Source organism: Saccostrea cucullata, unplaced genomic scaffold (genome assembly GCF_032062105.1).
Source record: "Saccostrea cucullata isolate Sc308-1 unplaced genomic scaffold, CSIRO_AGI_Scuc_v1 ctg823, whole genome shotgun sequence".
NCBI lineage: Eukaryota > Metazoa > Mollusca > Bivalvia > Ostreida > Ostreidae > Saccostrea > Saccostrea cuccullata.
The window spans coordinates 271,247-292,678 of record NW_026927536.1 but is presented as its reverse complement, the minus strand read 5'-3'; positions in this window follow the sequence as shown (position 1 = coordinate 292,678).

Genomic DNA, 21,432 nt, shown 5'->3' with positions numbered 1-21,432 from the left:
AAAGACTTTAGTTTCAGCCAATCAGAACGAAGCGCACATGCATGCGCGTGAGATCTTGCTATTTTGACCATGTCATCATGTCTATACTACTATTATATCCTTATGTTTTGAGTTTCAAAGCATTTCATCAAAAATTTAAAAGGTTACGGCTATATCTATCATATTGGTCATTTCACGCGTTACACGTGTGCGCACATGCACGCACGTGCGCGCAAAATGACCTTCGTTCCGCACATCTACATTACATACCTAGTGACCCTAAAAAGGTTTCACCTAGATCGGATGAGTAGTTTACAAGAACACTCGCGGACAAAAAAAGTACCGGAGAAGAAAATTCAGAAAAAAGTAAACACAATATGTTCCCAAACTTCGTTTGGGGAACATAATAAGAAACAGAGTAAAAACAATATGTTCCCCAACTTCGTTTGGGGAACATAATTAAGACAGATCGAAATTGCAAAATAAAGGTAGATTTAGTTGTATTTACTACATATATTTCAGTCCTGAGTATTGTAGAAGGATCTGCGTAATAGACAGGAGAGACATACATTGAGTGCAGGTTTACTCCAGTAGCACACCCCTGAGCTGAACTGATTATTTATTGAATCATTAGGTTTGTTTGTCACAATGATGTTGGTTAGTAGCTACGATTTGAATACTATTAGGAAGGGTGATTTTGTTTACTTATATCGAAATATCAAAGTGTTATCTTCTATTTACGAAGGATCCACTTGTTTATAACTTTATATGAACTTAATAAAATTCAGGTCTTCCGATCCTAGATAATTTTCCCTACCTTTCTAACTTGATAACCCCCGTATTATTGAACTCAGGAATATCTTCTTTGTGAAACTTTTACAAACTAAAAATATTATCAACAGTATCTCATACTCTTAATCCCCGAATTTCTTCGATATTTTTCATTATAGCCACTGTCATTTTAAACTATCTTAACAGACTTAGCACCCTTTGAAAGATTTTTATTACTATGCAAGTGAAATATGGAAGATTTAGAAAACGTTTAATAAACGTTTGAAAAACTCGACATGTTTAGGATACACTAAACTAGTCAAGACAAATGCTAAAAAAGTACCGATATTTGAAGGACCTTATACAGAGATTTGTGCATTATTTTATGATGTTCGAGAAATATTCAATTATCTGAGCCCTATAAATCTATCAAAAATAAAATCAGTCTGGTTATTAAAGTTGATAAATGTTATAACTTTTGAACTTTTAACGTAAAAACAACTTTGGGCTTATAATAAATTAAGCTTTCTGTCCGTAGAAAGTAGAGTAGCATAGTCTATTAGAGTTATAGAAAGTAGAACTTTTGGTTGTTAGGTTTGTAGAAAGACAATATAAAGTAAAACAATTTGTCACTTGTCATATTATTAGAAATTTTGGTATATTAGGGCTATAGAAAATTAAACATCTGTTATATAGGTTATAGAACTAGAACTTTTGGTCTGGTGTGTTGTAGAAGGTAAAACTGTTGTTTATTTGGGCTGTAGGAAAAAAAGAACTTTTGGTCTGTAAGGTTCCTACAAAAAGTAAAACTTTTAAGATTGTAGAAAATGGAACGTTTACTCTGTTAGAGTTGCAGTTGTTTTAATCTTCTAAGGTTGTACAAAATAGAACGATTGGTTTATGAAGGTTGTAAAAAGAAGTATCTTTTGTCTTTTATTGTTGTTGACCGTAGACCTTTTGGTCAGTTTGCGTTGTAGAAAGCAAAACTTTTGGTGTAATATGGCTATAGAAAGAAAAGCTTCTGATCTGTTAGATTGTAGAAGATAGAGCTTTTAATATTGTAGAAAGTAGACCTTTGGTCTTTTAATATTGTAGAAAGTAGAACTTTGAACTTTGGTCTTTTAATATTCTAGAAAGAAGACCTTTGGTCTTTTAATTTTGTAATAAGTGAAAGATTGGTCTTTTAATATTGTAAAAAGTAGAACTTTGGTCTTTTAATATTGTAGAAAGTAGAACTTTGGTCTTTTAATATTGTAGAAAGTAAAACTTTGGTCTTTAAATTTTGTAGAAAGTAAAACTTTGGTCTTTTAATTTTGTAGAAAGTAGAACATTGGTCTTTTAATATTGTAGAATGGAGAACTTTGGGTCTTTTAATATTGTAGAAAATAGAACTTTGGTCTTTTAATATTGTAGAAAGTAAAACTTTGGTCTTTTAATTTTGTAGAAAGTAGAAAATTGGTCTTTTAATATTGTAGAAAGTAGAACTTTGGGTCTTTTAATATTGTAAAAAGTAGAACTTTGGTCTTTTAATATTGTAGAAAGTCGAACTTTGGTCTTTTAATTTTGTAGGAAGTAGAACATTGGTCTTTTAATATTGTAGAAAGTAGAACTTTGGGTCTTTTAATATTGTAGAAAGTAAAACTTTGGTCTTTTAATATTGTAGAAGGTAGACCTTTGGACTTTTAATATTGAAGAAAGTAGAACATTGGTCTTTTAATATTGAAGAAAGTAGAACATTGGTCTTTTAATATTGTAGAAAGAAGAACTTTAGGTCCTTTAATATTGTAGAACTTTTGGCCTTTTAATATTGTAGAAAGTAGAACTTTTGGTCTTTTAATATTGTAAAAAGTAGAACTTTGGGTCTTTTAATATTGTAGAAAGAAGAACTTTAGGTCCTTTAATATTGTAGAACTTTTGGTTTTAATATTGTAGAAAGTAGAACTTTTGGTCTTTTAATATTGTAAAAAGTAGAACTTTGGGTCTTTTAATATTGTAGAAAGTAGAACTTTGGGTCTTTTAATGTTGTAGAAAGTAGAACTTTGGGTCTTTTAATATTGTAGAAAGTAGAACTTTGGGTAGAAAGTAGAACTTTGGGTCTTTTAATATTGTAGAAAGTAGAACTTTGGGTCTTTTAAAATTGTAGAAAGTAGAACTTTGGTCTTTTAATATTGTAGAAAGTAGAACGTTGGTCTTTTAATATTGTAGAAAGTAGAAGTTTTGGTCTTTTAATATTGTAGAAAGTAGAACTTTGGGTCTTTTAATGTTGTAGAAAGTAGAACTTTGGTCTTTTAATATTGTAGAAAGTAGAACTTTGGTCTTTTAATATTGTAGAAAATAGAACTTTAGGTCCTTTAATATTGTAGAACTTTTGGCCTTTTAATATTGTAGAAAGTAGAACTTTGGTCTTTTAATATTGTAGAAAGTAGAACGTTAGTCTTTTAATATTGTAGAAAGTAGAACTTTTGTCTTTTAATATTGTAGAAAGTAGAACGTTGGTCTTTTAATATTGTAGAAAGTAGAACTTTGGGTCTTTTAATGTTGTAGAAAGTAGAACTTTGGTCTTTTAATATTGTAGAAAGTAGAACTTTTGGTCTTTTAATGTTGTAGAAAGTAGAACTTTGGGTCTTTTAATATTGTAGAAAGTAGAATTTTTGTCTTTTAATATTGTAGAAAGTAGAACGTTGGTCTTTTAATATTGTAGAAAGTAGAACTTTAGGTCTTTTAATGTTGTAGAAAGTAGAACTTTGGGTCTTTTAATATTGTAGAAAGTAGAATTTTTGTCTTTTAATATTGTAGAAAGTAGAACGTTGGTCTTTTAATATTGTAGAAAGTAGAACTTTGGGTCTTTTAATGTTGTAGAAAGTAGAACTTTTGGTCTTTTAATATTGTAGAAAGTAGAACTTTGGGTCTTTTAATGTTGTAGAAAGTAGAACTTCGGGTCTTTTAATATTGTAGAAAGTAGAACTTTGGTCTTTTAATATTGAAGAAAGTAGAACGTTGGTCTTTTAATATTGTAGAAAGTAGAACTTTTGGTCTTTTAATATTGTAGAAAGTAGAACTTTGGGTCTTTTAATGTTGTAGAAAGTAGAACTTTGGTCTTTTAATATTGTAGAAAGTAGAACTTTGGGTCTTTTAATTTTGTAGAAAGTAGAACTTTGGTCTTTTAATATTGTAGAAAGTAGAACGTTGGTCTTTTAATATTGTAGAAAGTAGAACTTTGGGTCTTTTAATATTGTAGAAAGTCGAACTTTGGTCTTTTGATATTGTAGAAAGTAGAACTTTTGGTCTTTTAATATTGTAGAAAGTAGAACTTTGGTCTTTTAATATTGTAGAAGGTAGACCTCTGGTCTTTTAATATTATTGAATGAAGAACATTGGTCTTTTAAAATTGTACAAAGTAGAACTTTTGGTCTTTTAATGCTGTAGAAAGTAGACCTTTTGGTCTTTTAATATTGTAGAAAGTAAAACTTTGGTCCTTTTATGATGTAGAATGTGGACCTTTTGGTCTTGTAATATTGTAGAAAGTAGAACTTTTGGTCTTTTAATATTGTAGAAAGTAAAACTTTGGGTCTTTTAATGTTGTAGAAAGTAGAACGTTGCGTCTTTTAATGTTGTAGGAAATAGAAAAACTTTTTTGTCTGTTAGTGTTTAAGAAACCTCAAAGTAAAGCTTGTTGTCTTTTTGTGTTTAAGAAACTTCAGAGTAGAACTTTTGGTCTGTTGGGGTTACAGAAAGGTAAAATGAATGATCTGTTAAGGTTGTAGAAAGTAAAATGGTAGAAAGTATAGATCTTTTGATCCGTTAGGGCTGTAGAAAGTAGTCCGTTTTGTCTATAAGGGATGTCGAAAGTAGAACTTTGGGTCTTTTAATGTTGAAGAAAGTAGAATTTTTGGTCCTATAGTGTTGTAGAAAGTAGAACTTTTGGTCCTAGCTTTAGTATTGTAGAATGTAGAACTTTTCGTCTGCTAGGGTTGTAGAAAGTAGAACATTTAGTCTCTTGGGGTTTCTATAACCCTGAAAATGTAGACTTTTTTGTCCGGAAAAAATGTTTTTGTTGAATGTAAATTTTTCCGATATGCAAAATAAGTTTCTGTATATTTAATACAGAATTTTAGCTGGCAAAATAAAATGTGCGGAAGTACCCATACAATCATTTCATTAAGAAAGCTTTTCATGTTATTATTGCCAAAAAAAAATTGCGTGTGATATTTTGAATATGATAAATGTTGGAATTTTTCTTCATGGGACGTTATGTGAATTTCACACAACAGAAAGGTTGCCTACCAGTTATATAAGGTCGATTAATAACTGATCATGTTTCCTAGCTTTCCTAGGAAGGGATCTCTTTTTAAAAGTTTATGCTCATTTTTCAACATTTTTTCCAAACATACGTTAAGTTCTACAATTCGTATGGACAAATACTTGTTCATTTTATAAATACGGAGTTACTGTCCCTTACTCTTCCTCAATCAGGTATTGCACCACTCCATGAACATACCTTTACATATTACTTTATACATGATATGTGTGTGTGAGCCGTGGCCTAATGGAATTGATTCTTTCTACAGAGCCTAAAGCTGCTAGATCTGTCTCGTATCTGTGGGTTTACTCATGGTATGGGATATCCACTGGGCTAAATTGAAACTCACCTTGTTTTTTTCTCCAAAAATAAAAAAAATTGTACAGATTATTTTGTTTCTGTTTTATTACCGTAAAGGATGTTTATAGTGATGTGCCAGCTATGGGAGGACAATTTTGATTCGTTATATACGCTATTTCTTACATGATGGTTAAATGGAAACATCTGGGTGTAATTAAGCATTCATAATAAGCACACTCGATGTTAACGTGTTTTATTGTATTAATTTCTTTAAAAAATATTTCTTTGTGTTTAGTAAGAGAATTTATTGATACATATTCTAGAACTGATTCTTCGAGTGTATTATTCTTTTCAAACATCAATTAAAACTTTCTTTGTGACATGAACCAATATAAATGTATTTTAATAAAGACATACATTGTTGGCAGTAAAAAACATTATATGATGTCTTGATGATATATTTCTTAAAAATGTAATGTTTGAGCTAGCTTTCTTTTTCTAAGTGTTTTATGTCGATTTCTTTCAAAATACTTTATCAAAGTAACTCTTTTTTCGCAAATGTAGTTTATTCTGGGTCTAGTCCATTAATGTAAGTTCATTTCGTAATGTAAAAACCTAATAATATAGGTCAACATCAAAGAATATAATGTTTGATAGAGAGCATTCTTGTATACATGTACATCAATTTAGATATAATACTTTCTTTTTACTTTTCCTACAAATGAACTATTTTTATTTTACATGAAAAAAAGTCAGAATCATGTACAGTGTATATACGGCAGTGTATTTCGATTTTTTTTTTCGTAGTAAGGCTCTTTCAACATTGCTTTGAGCTTACGTAAAAAAATGAAGTATGTTTCATAAAATTATGAATTCTATATTTTTGAAAAATGAACTTTTTAACAAGCAAAGGTAAGCCCAAATACGGAGTAAGTGTCCTTTACTTTTCCACCGGATATTGCACCACTCCATGAGTAGACCTTTAAATACAACTTTTAATCCGTTACCTGTGGGTGAGCCGTGGCCTGGTGGGATTGATTCAAAGAAACACTTTCTACAGAGACAAAAGCTGTTAGATCTATCTCGTATCGGTGGGTTCACTCACTGGTACGGGATATCCACCTGGCTAACTCGATACTCACCTTTTTCTCCTAAAATATAAAATACAATATATGAAAATGGTGTAATTTGTTATAGTCTCGTAATATGGCTTTTTTACTTTTTAGCTCACCTGAGCCGAAGGCTCAAGTGAGCTTTTCTGATCAAAATTTGTCCGTCGTCTGTCTTCGTTGTCGTAAACTTTTCACATTTTCATCTTCTTCTCAAGATCCACTGGGCCAATTTCAACCAAACTTGCCACAAAGTATTCTTGGGTGAAGGGGATTCAAGTTTGTTCAAATGAATGGCCACGCCCTTTTCCAAGGGGAAATAATTATGAATTAGAGAAAAATTAATGGCATTTTTTAAAAATCTTCTTCTCCAGAACCACTGGGCCAGGAAAGATGAAACTCATGTGGAATCATCTCCAGGTAGTGTAGATTCAAATTTGTTCAAATCATGACCCCCAGGGGTAGGGTGGGGCCAAAATGGCCGATCAAAGTTTTACATAGGAATATATAGGAAAAATCTTTAAAAATCTTCTTCTCCAGAACCACTGGGCCAGGAAAGATGAAACTCATGTGGAATCATCTTCAGGTAGTTTAGATTCAAATTTGTTCAAATTATGACCCCCAGGGGTAGGGGGGGGGGGGGCAAAATGGATATATACGTTTTTCATTTTTCAAAGTTTTACATAGGAATATATAGGAAAAATCTTTAAAAATCTTCTTCTCCAGAACCACTGGCCCAGGAAAGATGAAATTCATGTGGAATCATCTTCAGTTAGTGTAAATTCAAATTTGTTCAAATCATGACCCCCAGGGGTAGGGTGGGGCCAAAATAGCCGATCAAAGTTTTACATAGGAATATATAGGAAAAATCTTCTTCTGCAGAACCACTGGGCCAGGAAAGATGAAACTCATTTGGAATCATCCTCATGTAGTGTAGATTCAAGTTTGTTCAAATCATGACCCCCAGGGGTAGGGTGGGGCCAAAATGGCTGATCAAAGTTTATCATAGGAATATATAGGAAAAATCCTTTAAAATCTTCTTCTTCAGAACCACCAGCCCAGGAAAGATGGAATTCATGTGGAATCATCCTCAGTTAGTGTAAATTCAAATTTGATCAAATCATGACCCCCAGGGGTAGGGTGGGGCCAAAATGGCTGATCAAAATTTAACATAGGAATATAAAGGGCAACCTTTTAAAATCTTCTTTTCAAGTATTTCAAAGCCATGATTAGTAATATTTATATGGAATCATCCTCAGATAGTGTAGATTCTAGTTCGTTCAAATTATGATTCCCTAGGGGGTTAAGATTCAAGCCCCCCCCCCCCCACACCTCAGTAAACTTTCAGTTCTGATCTGTAAGTGCTTTTTCCTAGCCTATGTGCTCAGGTGAGCGCTGTGGCCCCTGGGCCTCTTGTTTATAGTATAAGAGAATTTATTATTGCAAAATCTACAACTGCTTATGTGTTTCAAAATTTGCCCAAACTCGTTTCAAGGGAATTAAGCAATATTTATCATAGGAGTGGAATACTGTTATAAAGTAAAATCAGGCTGGTCTCTTTTGCATTCTTTGAGATGGAACAAGCATTTTCCTACAATAAAAATGGGGAGAATATTCACATTTTTTATCATTAAAAAATAAACAAAAATTACTATATCAAAGGAAGCAAATTATGTGCAAGTATCCAGCTATGGAAACAAATGATGATTTTTAACTTTAATATTTTTGTATACATTTTTACTCTTTATTGTTGTTTTGTGAATAAAGATACGGTTCAAGGTTCTGTTATCAGGACTCAAATTCCATGTTCCCCGTATATCTTTTCTTTCAAACTTATTTCGAGAATATTTTGGGTCACTTTAACCTTTTCCAAATATTGTGAAGATACATTTTTTTATTTTTTTATTTTAAAAAATACACGCTCTTACTATAAAAGCTATATCAAATTTGTCATACTTCGATGAAAATTTTTAAAAAGTTTAGATATTGTAGAGAAATCATCAATGTAGATTCATAGGCCTTAGGATGATGATGGATTATTTCTTTGAAAGTAGATCCCATGCAAGTAACAAGTGTGTTCAATGATGGTATGTCTCCCTTATATTACGTTAATACTGTAAAATGAAACATGGGCATTGTGTTCATTAAGATCTATAAATTTACATTTTCTGGGTTCTCATTATTTAAAAATCCCATACAAAATTCTCAGAACATTATATAAAGCTGTACTAAATTAGTTTAATTTTACGAAGAAGCTAAATTCTTATCTCCTTTATTATTATTATTTTTTTAATTGATTTGTTTATTTTTCGTAGTCTGGTACCTTATTATTCTTTCTTATTATACATGAAAATATGCTTTAACATTTATTTAATTAATAAGAATGGGGTAGTTATCTGCCTCAGCTATTTAAAAGGCTGATTCTGAGACAGATTTTGCACAAAATGTTGTAAGGGCTTTCTTGTCACCTCCACCAAATTAGTGAAGATATAACCTGTTTCCCTAATCTTGTCACAACTTTTAAAATGGTTGGCATGAAATATTGAAAATATGATAAGTTTTTTGGGAAGAAGTTATACATTTTAGTTAAATTCGATTTACATACATGCTCTTTAACTAGTTTTGCTTTTGTTCGTCTTCCAGAATGTGAAAACATATTAATATGTATTTTTTCTACAAATGTAAATTATCATTTGTTAATTCTTACCCTTTTCGTTTTTTTATCGAGCTTTTTGTATCATATCTTTATAAAAACTATATCTTAAAATACATGATAATATAATAATAATAATAATAATAATAATAATAATAATAATAATAATAATAATAATAATAATAATAATAATAATAATAATAATAATATAAGAAAAGAAAAAGAATTATTATTTTACATTTATTCAAATTTCATTTTTTTTCTGTGATTTAAATAAAAATATAACATATAAGCAATATAACAATTATGCTCATATTTTGCCTTACACAGTATTAATGAACAAGTACGGAGTTATTGTCCTTAATTTAATTATTCTAAAAATAAATTCAGGTCTTCCGATCCTAGATAATTTTCCCTACCTTTCTAACTTGATAACCCCAGTATTATTGAACTCAGGAATATCTTCTTTGTGAAACTTTTACAAACTAAAAATATTATCAATAGTATCTCATACTCTTAATCCCCGAATTTCTTCGATATTTTTCATTATAGCCACTGTCATTTTAAACTATCTTAACAGACTTAGCACTCTTTGAAAGATTTTTATTACTATGCAAGTGAAATATGGAAGATTTAGAAAACGTTTAATAAACATTTGAAAAACTCGACATGTTTAGGATACACTAAACTAGTCAAGACAAATGCTAAAAAGGTACCGATATTTGAAGGACTTTATACAAAGATTTGTGCATTATTTTATGATGTTCGAGAAATATTCAATTATCTGAGCCCTATAAATCTATCAAAAATAAAATCAGTCTGGTTATTAAAGTTGATAAATGTTGTGACATGACCCGGCGAGTTTTCCTTTGAAGTCAAGCGTACTGTAACTGCGATACAGAACACTTTTTGTGGGCGTTTCTTATGCAAATGAGCAGAAACTGTACTGTATCTGCAAAATATCAACGATACAGTACGGTTTATTTTTAGCCATGACGGAAAGCTGTATCCATATTCAGACACAAGAATCGTTCAATTTCCATGAAAGCATTGGTAGTATTTACTCAAAATTTGAGGTGAATTAAGAATAAAATTTTACAACGTAGTTATTAGTGTCGAATTCAAAAATTTTAGAAAGGAGGGAGTGGGACAGTTCACAAATGATTACTACGCCCCCCCCCCCCCGAAAAAAAATAAATGGAAATATTATACACGGTGAGGGGGGGGGGGGAGATTTACAGCCAACCAAGACACTATGTAGTGTTATCGTTTCTTGTTGATAAATTAATAAGCGTATGTATACAAGTTTAGCAAAAATCATATACGAAAGCGAAAAAGAAAACAAAAACTCACAGGAGGGTTGAGTGGGGGTACCAGTGAGTGCTGGGATCCCCTTTGGTTACTCTACATTTTATTAAAAACATGAAGGTAAAATACCCCCCCCCCCCCTCGCTTTCATTTCATCTGTTTATTTCATTCTTTTAATAATACGACAGGTGTAGGACATTGTCGGACTTTTTTCTCAGAATACAGTTTCGCAGAGGTATTTTTGTCTCAAAAACATTCCCACATGATTCTTATATATTTAAATGTTTTGGATTAAATCGTAGCTTGAATTTAAAAAACAAAGTCGGCAACAGCTGAATAGAGAAAAAAAACCCTACGCAATCAAATTTAAATTTATTTTTTTGGAAAACAAATTATATAATGCATCCCTTAAATAATTATTTTAAAATGATAAATACCTGCATGTCCAGCTCTCTCGGCATTTCAGTTGCGAATGCTTAAAATGGGATAATCAATCAATTTTCTGCTAAAATCATCCGATTGGTTGAGAGATATGTACCCAAATATGAATGTAAATTGGTGAGGTCATTAGAAAGGTCATGTCACAAGTCATTTAGAATACTCGTTTCCTATTGTATCAGAGATAGAGGGCAGGGCCCGGCTCGAGCTATCGCTCTCGCCTCAAGCCCCGCCCTGTATCTCTGATACAGTAGGAAACTCGTACTCTAAATATAACATAACTTTTGAACTTTTAACGTAAAAACAACTTTGGGCTTATAATAAATTAAGCTTTCTGTCCGTAGAAAGTAGAGTAGCATAGTCTATTAGAGTTATAGAAAGTAGAACTTTTGGTTGTTAGGTTTGTAGAAAGACAATATAAAGTAAAACAATTTGTCACTTAGAATCATATTATTAGAAATTTTGGTATATTAGGGCTATAGAAAATTAAACATCTGTTATATAGGTTATAGAACTAGAACTTTTGGTCTGGTGTGTTGTAGAAGGTAAAACTGTTGTTTATTTGGGCTGTAGGAAAAAAAGAACTTTTGGTCTGTAAGGTTCCTACAGAAAGTAAAACTTTTAAGATTGTAGAAAATGGAACGTTTACTCTGTTAGAGTTGCAGTTGTTTTAATCTTCTAAGGTTGTACAAAATAGAACGATTGGTTTATGAAGGTTGTAAAAAGAAGTATCTTTTGTCTTTTAGTGTTGTTGACCGTAGACCTTTTGGTCAGTTTGGGTTGTAGAAAGCAAAACTTTTGGTGTAATATGGCTGTAGAAAGAAAAGCTTCTGATCTGTTAGATTGTAGAAGATTTTAATATTGTAGAAAGTAGACCTTTGGTCTTTTAATATTGTAGAAAGTAGAACTTTGGTCTTTTAATATTCTAGAAAGAAGACCTTTGGTCTTTTAATTTTGTAATAAGTGAAAGATTGGTCTTTTAATATTGTAAAAAGTAGAACTTTGGTCTTTTAATATTGTAGAAAGAAGAACTTTGGGTCTTTTAATATTGTAGAAAATAGAACTTTGGTCTTTTAATATTGTAGAAAGTAGAACTTTGGTCTTTTAATATTGTAGAAAGTAGAACTTTGGTCTTTTAATATTGTAGAAAGTAGACCTTTGGTCTTTTAATTTTGTAGAAAGTAGAACATTGGTCTTTTAATATTGTAGAAAGAAGAACTTTGGGTCTTTTAATTTTGTAGAAAGTAGAACATTGGTCTTTTAATATTGTAGAAAGAAGAACTTTGGGTCTTTTAATATTGTAGAAAATAGAACTTTGGTCTTTTAATATTGTAGAAAGTAAAACTTTGGTCTTTTAATGTTGTAGAAAGTAGACTTTTTGGTCTTGTAATATTGTAGAAAGTAACCTTTGGTCTTTTAATATTGTGAAAGTAGACTGTTTGGTCTTTGTAGAAAGTAGAACTTTTGGTCTTTTAATATTATAGAAAGTAGAACTTTGGTCTTTTAATAAAAAGTAGACCTTTGGTCTTTGATATTGTAGAAAGTAGAACTTTTGGTCTTTTAATATTCTAGAAAGTAGAACTTTCGGTCTTTTTATATTGTAGAAAGTAGAACCTTTGGTCTTTTAATGTTGTGAAAGTAGACTTTTTGGTCTTTTAATATTGTAAAAAGTAGAACTTTTGGTCTTTTAATATTGTAAAAAGTAGAACTTTGGGTCCTTTAATATTGAAGAAAGAAGAACTTTAGGTCTTTTAATATTGTAGAAAGTAGAACTTTTGTCTTTTAATATTGTAGAAAGTAGAACGTTGGTCTTTTAATATTGTAGAAAGTAGAACTTTGGGTTTTTTTATATTGTAGAAAGTGAACTTTGGGTCTTTTAATGTTGTAGAAAGTAGAACTTTGGGTCTTTTAATATTGTAGAAAGTAGAACTTTGGTCTTTTAATATTGTAGAAAGTAGAACGTTGGTCTTTTAATATTGTAGAAAGTAGAACTTTTGGTCTTTTTATATTGTAGAAGGAAGACCTTTGGTCTTTTAATATTGTAGAAAGTAGAACGTTGGTATTTTAATATTGTAGAAAGTAGAACTTTGGGTCTTTTAATATTGTAGAAAGTCGAACTTTGGTCTTTTAATGTTGTAGAAAGTCAAACTTTGGTCTTTTAATATTGTAGAAGGTAGACCTTTGGTCTTTTAATATTGTAGAAAGAAAAACTTTTGGTCTTTTAATATTGTAGAAAGTAAAACTTTGGTCTTTTAATGATGTAGAATGTGGACCTTTTGGTCTTTTAATATTGTAGAAAATAGAACTTTGGGTCTTTTAATGTTGTAGAAAGTAGAACTTTGGGTCTTTTAATATTGTAGAAAGTAGAACTTTGGGTCTTTTAATATTGTAGAAAGTAGAACTTTTGGTCTTTTAATATTGTAGAAAGTAAAACTTTGGGTCTTTTAATGTTATAGAAAGTAGAACGTTGGGTCTTTTAATGTTGTAGGAAATAGAAAATCTTCTTTTTCTGTTAGTGTTTAAGAAACTTCAAAGTAAAGCTTGTTGTCTTTTTGTGTTTAAGAAACTTCAGAGTAGAACTTTTGGTCTGTTGGGGTTACAGAAAGGTAAATTGAATGATCTGCTTAGGTTGTAGAAAGTAAAATGGTAGAAAGTATAGATCTTTTGATCTGTTAGGGCTGTAGAAAGTAGTCCGTTTTGTCTATAAGGGATGTCGAAAGTAGAACTTTGGGTCTTTTAATATTGTAGAAAGTAAAACTTTGGTCTTTTAATGTTGTAGAAAGTAGACTTTTTGGTCTTGTAATATTGTAGAAAGTAACCTTTGGTCTTTTAATATTGTGAAAGTAGACTGTTTGGTCTTTGTAGAAAGTAGAACTTTTGGTCTTTTAATATTGTAGAAAGTAGAACTTTGGTCTTTTAATAAAAAGTAGACCTTTGGTCTTTGATATTGTAGAAAGTAGAACTTTTGGTCTTTTAATATTCTAGAAAGTAGAACTTTCGGTCTTTTTATATTGTAGAAAGTAGAACTTTTGGTCTTTTAATATTCTAGAAAGTAGAACTTTCGGTCTTTTTATATTGTAGAAAGTAGAACCTTTGGTCTTTTAATGTTGTGAAAGTAGACTTTTTGGTCTTTTAATATTGTAAAAAGTAGAACTTTTGGTCTTTTAATATTGTAAAAAGTAGAACTTTGGGTCCTTTAATATTGAAGAAAGAAGAACTTTAGGTCTTTTAATATTGTAGAAAGTAGAACTTTTGTCTTTTAATATTGTAGAAAGTAGAACGTTGGTCTTTTAATATTGTAGAAAGTAGAACTTTGGGTTTTTTTATATTGTAGAAAGTGAACTTTGGGTCTTTTAATGTTGTAGAAAGTAGAACTTTGGGTCTTTTAATATTGTAGAAAGTAGAACTTTGGGTCTTTTAATATTGTAGAAAGTAGAACGTTGGTCTTTTAATGTTGTAGAAAGTAGAACTTTTGGTCTTTTAATATTGTAGAAAGTCGAACTTTGGTCATTTAATATTGTAGAAAGTAGAACGTTGGTATTTTAATATTGTAGAAAGTAGAACTTTGGGTCTTTTAATATTGTAGAAAGTCGAACTTTGGTCTTTTAATGTTGTAGAAAGTCAAACTTTGGTCTTTTAATATTGTAGAAGGTAGACCTTTGGTCTTTTAATATTGTAGAAAGAAAAACTTTTGGTCTTTTAATATTGTAGAAAGTAAAACTTTGGTCTTTTAATGATGTAGAATGTGGACCTTTTGGTCTTTTAATATTGTAGAAAATAGAACTTTGGGTCTTTTAATGTTGTAGAAAGTAGAACTTTGGGTCTTTTAATATTGTAGAAAGTAGAACTTTGGGTCTTTTAATATTGTAGAAAGTAGAACTTTTGGTCTTTTAATATTGTAGAAAGTAAAACTTTGGGTCTTTTAATGTTATAGAAAGTAGAACGTTGGGTCTTTTAATGTTGTAGGAAATAGAAAATCTTCTTTTTCTGTTAGTGTTTAAGAAACTTCAAAGTAAAGCTTGTTGTCTTTTTGTGTTTAAGAAACTTCAGAGTAGAACTTTTGGTCTGTTGGGGTTACAGAAAGGTAAATTGAATGATCTGCTTAGGTTGTAGAAAGTAAAATGGTAGAAAGTATAGATCTTTTGATCTGTTAGGGCTGTAGAAAGTAGTCCGTTTTGTCTATAAGGGATGTCGAAAGTAGAACTTTGGGTCTTTTAATGTTGAAGAAAGTAGAATTTTTGGTCCTATAGTGTTGTAGAAAGTAGAACTTTTGGTCCTAGCTTTAGTATTGTAGAATGTAGAACTTTTCGTCTGCTAGGGTTGTAGAAAGTAGAACATTTAGTCTCTTGGGGTTTCTATAACCCTGAAAGTGTAGACTTTTTTGTCCGGAAAAAATGTTTTTGTTGAATGTAAATTTTTCCGATATGCAAAATAAGTTTCTGTATATTACAGAATTTTAGCTGGCAAAACAAAATGTGCGGAAGTACCCATACAATCATTTCATTAAGAAAGCTTTTCATGTTATTATTGCCAAATAAAAATTGCGTGTGATATTTTGAATATGATAAATGTTGGAATTTTTCTTCATGGGACGCCAAATTTTACACCCGCCAAGAAAACCAGCTATACGGTATGTGAATTTCACACAACAGAAAGGTTGCCTACCAGTTATATAAGGTCGATTAATAACTGATCATGTTTCCTAGCTTTCCTAGGAAGGGATCTCTTTTTAAAAGTTTATGCTCATTTGAAAGTTCGTTTTCAACATTTTTTCCAAACATACGTTAAGTTCTACAATTCGTATGGACAAATACTTGTTCATTTTATAAATACGGAGTTACTGTCCCTTACTCTTCCTCAATCAGGTATTGCACCACTCCATGAACATACCTTTACATATTACTTTATACATGATATGTATGTGTGAGCCGTGGCCTAATGGAATTGATTCTTTCTACAGAGCCTAAAGCTGCTAGATCTGTCTCGTATCTGTGGGTTTACTCATGGTATGGGATATCCACTGGGCTAAATTGAAACTCACCTTATTTTTTTTTCTCCCAAAAATAAAAAAATTGTACAGATTATTTTGTTTCTGTTTTATTACGTAAAGGATGTTTATAGTGATGTGCCAGCTATGGGAGGACAATTTTGATTCGTTATATACGCTATTTCTTACATGATGGTTAAATGGAAACATCTGGGTGTAATTAAGCATTCATAATAAGCGCACTCGATGTTAACGTGTTTTATTGTATTAATTTCTTTAAAAAATATTTCTTTGTGTTTAGTAAGAGAATTTATTGATACATATTCTAGAACTGATTCTTCGAGTGTATTATTCTTTTCAAACATCAATTAAAACTTTCTTTGTGACATGAACCAATATAAATGTATTTTAATAAAGACATACATTGTTGGCAGTAAAAAACATTATATGATGTCTTGATGATATATTTCTTAAAAATGTAATGTTTGAGCTAGCTTTCTTTTTCTAAGTGTTTTATGTCGATTTCTTTCAAAATACTTTATCAAAGTAACTCTTTTTTGATGTAGTTTATTCTGGGTCTAGTCCATTAATGTAAGTTCATTTCGTAATGTAAAAACCTAATAATATAGGTCAACATCAAAGAATATAATGTTTGATAGAGAGCATTCTTGTATACATGTACATCAACTTAGATATAATACTTTCTTTTCACTTTTCCTACAAATGAACTATTTTTATTTTACATGAAAAAAAGTCAGAATCATGTACAGTGTATATACGACAGTGTATTTCGATTTTTTTTTTCGTAGTAAGGCTCTTTCAACATTGCTTTGAGCTTACGTAAAAAAATGAAGTATGTTTCATAAAATTATGAATTCTATATTTTTGAAAAATGAACTTTTTAACAAGCAAAGGTACGCCCAAATACGGAGTTATTGTTCTTTACTTTTCCACCGGATATTGCACCACTCCATGAGTAGACCTTTAAATACAACTTTTAATAATTTACCTGTGGGTGAGCCGTGGCCTGGTGAAACACTTTCTACAGAGACAAAAGCTGTTAGATCTATCTCGTATCGGTGGGTTCACTCACTGGTACGGGATATCCACCTGGCTAACTCGATACTCACCTTTTTCTCCTAAAATATTAATTTTAAATACAAGTTCCTTCATTATACCCCCGCTTGAAAAGTGGGAGGACAAATAAAAATATTGTAAATTTAAACGTTTATTGTATAAATGTGGTTATTTTACAATTCTGTAAAAAGCACTCAACTCCATTGTTCCTCCCGAGTCTTTTCAAAATGTTTTGTCTTGGTCTTTATATTTTGACAATAATTTTAGTATCCTTTAACAGGTCCTGTTTAACATTTCCCAATTTTGTGGAAATATACAAATCTTATTAAAATGAGATCATCGATCACCTTCTTTTAAGTAAAGGAGCGGATTAAAGATCTGATTTTAATCAGATTGGTGAAAATACATTATTTTAATTTGTTTATTATTAAAAAAAACCACATGATCTTACGTATACAAGAAAAACAATCGTCAAATGAAAAAAAGGGTTTTGGTTAATGTAGATAATCTTTGAAATGATAGGTTTCAACACGATGATGGGTGAATTGAATCTGAATTTCTCCCATCTTTGGAAATGTTTTCTATTCAAAAATCGACAAAATAAAACAAAAAAAAATTATTAAATAACCTAGAGGCAGGCAGTGCAGTAGATTTTCCAAGTTACATGTACCAATGTGTTCACAGATAACATTACCATCTGGAAGGTAAATACTTGATTAATTTATTTCATGAAGTTAGAAAATTCTTTTTTTTTTTTAAGGTTTTGTTTTAGATTTATACATTTTATACTATTTTTAAAACTGTTTTACATTTATTGGCATTTTAAAACGGTGCTGCTCTGAGACTTCATATTATCATTCAGCTGTACACTGTATAAGTGATCTCCCTCCTTTACTATATAGTACTTGTCTGTTATATGGTACATGTAAGAGAAAATGTCATCAAATAGAGTTACCGTCCTTTACTCATCTTTCAGATATTGCTCCACTCCATAAACAAACCTTTAAATATAACTTTTAATCAGATACCTGTGGGTGAGCCGTGGCCTGGTGGGATTGATTCAAAAAAGAAATTTCCTTCTACAGAGACAAAAGCTGTTAGATCTATCTCGTATCGGTGGGTTCACTCACTGGTACGGGATATCCACCTGGCTAACTCGATACTCACCTTTTTCTCTCTAGATATAAAATACAATATTGGTAAACGGTCTTTTATTTTCTCATTGTCTTTCTAGATGGCATTTATATACTTTTTAAAAGAGAATTTATCAATGAAAAATCTTCAACTACTTATGTGTTTCAAAACTTGATCAAAAAGGTTCAAAGGACTTAAGCAATGGACGTCTTTACAAAGTAATATGGGTCTAGTACTGTTTTGCATTGCTGAGAATGAGACAAGGTTTTTACAAGAAAAATGCGGAAGGATATTCAGGTTTTTTCTCAATAAAAATTAACTAAAAATTACATATCAATTGAAGCAAATTATATACAAGTATCCAGCTATAGAACCAAATGATGGTTTTTGAATCTTTATATACTTGTGTATACATGTATATTTACTCATTATTGTTATTTATTGTTATTTAATGAATAAAGATACAGTTCAGGTTCTGAAACCAAGACTCAAATCCCATGTTCCCCACGAATCTTTTCTTTCAAAATGTTTTGACTTGAGCGTTTGACTCTATATTTCAAGAATATTTTGGGTCATCTTTAAATAACATATCCAAATTTTGTTGAAACTTATTATTTTCTTATTTTATTATAAAAACAAAAGCTCGCTCTTCTTAGAAAAGCATGGAAAATTTTTTTAAAAAGTTAAAGATAATATAGAGAAATCATCAGTGTTGATTGAGAAGACTTAGGATGATGATGGGTTATTTCTATGAAAGTAGATTCCATACAAGTAACAAGTGTGTTCAGAGATGGTATGTCTCCTTTCTTTCAATACTGTAAAATGAAACATGGGAATTTTGTTCATTGTGATCTATTTTTATTAACGTTTACATTTTCTGGGTTCCTCTTATTTAAATAATCCCATTCAAAATTCTCAAAGCATTACATGTATATACCTGTAGCTGTATTAAACTTAATTAAATTTTATGAAGATGCTTAATTATTATTTCCATTAAATTTTTTTTATTGATCTATTTTTTGTAGCCTGGTACCTAATTATTTTTTCTTAATATATACGAAATTTGCTTTAACATTTATTTAATTGATAAGTATCTGGTAGTTATCTACCCAAACTATTTAAAAGACTGATTCTGAGACAGTTTTTGCATAAAATGTTATAAGGGCTTTCCTGTCACCTCCACCAAATTAGTGAAGATATTGCATGTTTTCCTAACCTTGTTACAACGTTTAAAGTGGTCAACATGAAATATTGAAAATATGAGAAGTTTTCGGTAGGAAAGTTATATATTTTAGTGAAATTCGATTTACATACATGCTCTTTCGCTACTTTTGTTTTGTTTTTGTCTCCATCACGTCCAGAATGTATTCTTCATTTTACTTATGTATTTTTTCTACAAATGTAAATCATCATTTATTAATTCTTACCCTTTTCGTTTTTGTTTCAAGCTTTTTATATAACATCTTTATAAAAAAAAAAAATTTTAAATACATGATATAATAATAATAAAACTAATAAATAATAAGAAAAGAAAATGTCTTTATATTTATCAAATTTTCATTTTTTTTCTTGGATTTAATTAAAAATATGAGCTTTCAATTAATCGAATTTAAAAATCCGCAATAACATATTAATTTCATTTTTACTTTTCCTGAGTTTTTTTTTTAATATTCAATCACTCGAATATAAAAAAATCTACGCTTTGTTTATATTTTGCAATAATTATGCTCATATTTTGCCATATACAGTATTGATGAACAAATACAGAGTTATTGTCCTTAATCTTATTGTTCTAGCGGGTATTGCACAACTCCATGAACACACCTTTAAATAATACTTTACACATAGTATTTGTGTGTGAGCCGTGGCCTAATGGAATTGATTCTTTCTACAGAGCCTAAAGCTGCTAGATCTGTCTCGTTTCTGTGGGTTTACTCATGGTACGAGATATCCACTGGGCTAACTCGATACTCACCTTGTTTTTTCTTAATTACTGGAGAAAAAAATAATTGTATTGCTCCATTATGACTTTTGGTCTTTTTGCAGTATAGCTGATTTATAGCTTTGGACGAACTGAAAAAAATAATGTAATTCTTCATATGAATATCCATTGATTTCATAATACGTTTCAAAACGTAATGGAAACACTTTAAGCATGAATTCATAATAATTACATTTGCTGTAACCGTGCCTTACTGTATAATTTTACTTTTAAATTTATATGTATGTGTTGAGTATAAGAGAATTGATGGAAAATAATATAGAATAGTGACAGAATTTATTCATAAAGTGTTTTATTCTTTCCAGACACCATGTCGCTTTGATGTTAAGGATTTTATATAATTATCATACTCAATATAATGCTAATATCATTATAGATTTGTTTGTTTTCTAGACACTACAAAGAATTTTTAAAACAATGTCCATCGCTTCGGGCGCTTCTCTCGAGGAAAATAAACCACCCGAACTTTTGGTTTTCTAGAGTTGTGGAACGTAGAAAGATTTTTCTGATAGGGTGGTAGTAAGTTTTATCTCGAAGGGTTGTAGAAGTAAAAATGTAATCCGTTAGGTTTGTAGAAAGTATAACGTTTGGTCTCCAGGGTTGTAGGATATTTGCACTGCTATGGTTGTACAAAAAAAAGAAAGTTTAATTTCCTAGGGTTATAGAAAGTATAAAGTTATAACGTTTGTAGAAAGTGGAACTTTTTGTCTGTTAGGGTTGTAGAAAGTAGAATATTTGATCTGTTAAGGTTCATAAACCCTCTGCTCACTCATATGAAATTTTTCTTTAACTTTTATGATTTTCCAAAGCAAATGTATATGCTGAATAAAAAACAAACAATTATAGCATGGCATGCGGGGCAGAATTTGACAAAAAGGGCACTTAAACTTGACAAATTTATAAAGGAATAATAGACATTTGTGTCATTAAGTGTTATCTCTCTTATCAGAGAATCAATGTACCTTAAGGTTGTAGAAAGTAGAAAATGTAATCTGTTAGGGTTGTAGAAAGTTTTGTCTTATACGGTTGTAGAAAGTGGAAATTTTGGTCTGCTTCGGTAGTAGAGAGTTTAGTTTGTTAGAGTTGTAGATAGTAGAAAGTTTGATCTGTTAGGGCTGTAGAGAGTAGACTATTTTCTCAGCTAGGGTTGTAGAAAATAAAATTTTTGATCTTCTGAGGTTGTAGAAAATAGGAAGTTTGGTTTGTTATTGTTGCAGAAAGTAGAAAGTATAATCTGTTGGATTTATATTAGGTTTGGTCTTATAGTGCTGAAGAAAGTTGAATTTTTACTTTGTTAGGGTTGTAGAAAACAGAAAGTTTAATTTGTTAAGAATGCAGAAAGTAGAACTCTTCCAGCGTCTTGGTAAGTAAACT